Source organism: Chiloscyllium plagiosum, unplaced genomic scaffold (genome assembly GCF_037043375.1).
Source record: "Chiloscyllium plagiosum isolate Xiang-an unplaced genomic scaffold, Cpla_swu_hap1 HiC_scaffold_5, whole genome shotgun sequence".
In the NCBI taxonomy this organism is placed as follows: domain Eukaryota; kingdom Metazoa; phylum Chordata; class Chondrichthyes; order Orectolobiformes; family Hemiscylliidae; genus Chiloscyllium; species Chiloscyllium plagiosum.
Window position 1 is genome coordinate 46,492,660 of NW_028270143.1, and position 1,345 is coordinate 46,494,004.

The 1,345-nt window shown below is 42.3% G+C and overlaps 1 non-coding gene across 1 annotated transcript; it reads right to left on the minus strand.

Moving 5' to 3' along the window:
• Positions 1–928: 928 nt before the first annotated feature.
• On the minus strand, positions 929–1,001 carry trnar-ccu (transfer RNA arginine (anticodon CCU)). The gene has a single exon. It is a non-coding gene; the product is annotated as a tRNA-Arg (tRNA).
• Between the last annotated feature and the right edge of the window lie 344 nt (positions 1,002–1,345).

A 1,345-nucleotide genomic window follows, 5' to 3' on the forward strand; every position in this document is an offset into this window, starting at 1 on the left:
GGGAGCTAGTTAGAGACCTAGAATTGTTCTATCTGGGCAGGTTTGAACTAATGGGTATCTTCAAAGATGATGCCATGTCACATTTCAAGGAGAATGTAGGTCCTGTATCAATATGGCAAGGAAGTACAGTGGCACATTCAAGAAAGGTTTGAAGTGAGGTTCAATGAAATGAGGCTCATCAAAGTCACCTGCGGAGCTTACCAACAGGCCCATGTGCAGATCCGCAACCTGTGTACCAACAAAGATGGTAACCTCAGGATTTGTTTAGTCTGGGCAGCTGAACATAGTTCTCATCCAGTGTCCGTATAGGATCCTGGCCCTTTAGAAGCTCAATCTTAAATTCACTAATGAATAAAATGTTTCAAAGTACAACACAGAGGAGGGCTGTTGGTCTTTCCACCTCGCCTAAGAGTCTCAGCTGTACATATTCCGAATACCATTTGCAAGTTACAATTTCAGATGATGACTGTTTGGACAGACCTTGAAAATTCAGCATTTTGTTTGCAGATTTGAGGTTACAATCAGATCTGCCATGATATTATTGAACAGCAGAGCATACTGAAAGGACTGTCTCCTACTCTTGCTTCATGTCCATATGCATGTTCATGTATAAATTATAAGAGGGTTTAGAGTCAAGCGCAAGCATCTGTAGAATCCTACTTGTCACATTCTGCTGATCAGAAAAAGACTAACTTATGCATAATCTCTGTGAGCCAGCCAATCTTCTATCATAGAGCTTCAGTGAGCCTGACGTGATTTGAACATGCAACCTTCTGCTGTGGAGCCAGACACGCTACCATTGCCCCACAAGCCCACTAAGCAATTGTTCAAGTGAGAACAACAATTGCCCAACAGTGAACAGCTGAGTGTACTGACCAGTTGAACCACAAAAACTAATTTGAGAAAGGACAAACCATGAAGAGTCAGACACCCCAGATGGGACTTGAACCCACAACCCCTGGCTTAGGAGGCCAGTGCCTTATCCATTAGGCCACTGGGGCTACATGCACTCACTCACCCACAACAGTAAGTAGGAGAGGATTGTGAATCACTTAGAAAATCTGATTCAAATATAGATGTTCTATAAGAATGCTATTACATGCCACTGAAGCAAGTGAGACTTGAACCCAAGACTTCTAGCTCAAAGGCAGGTACACTACCACACCGTAATGCCAAGAACCCTCACCCCAGGGGTGATATTTTGGTATCTTTTATAGTGAAGACAGAAGCAAAATATTTGTTAATTTCATCCACCATTTGCCTATTATCTACCATAAACTTCCCATTCTCATACTCTAGCAGGCCAACATTAGCTTTAGTTATTGCTTTCCTTTTTAGATACCAG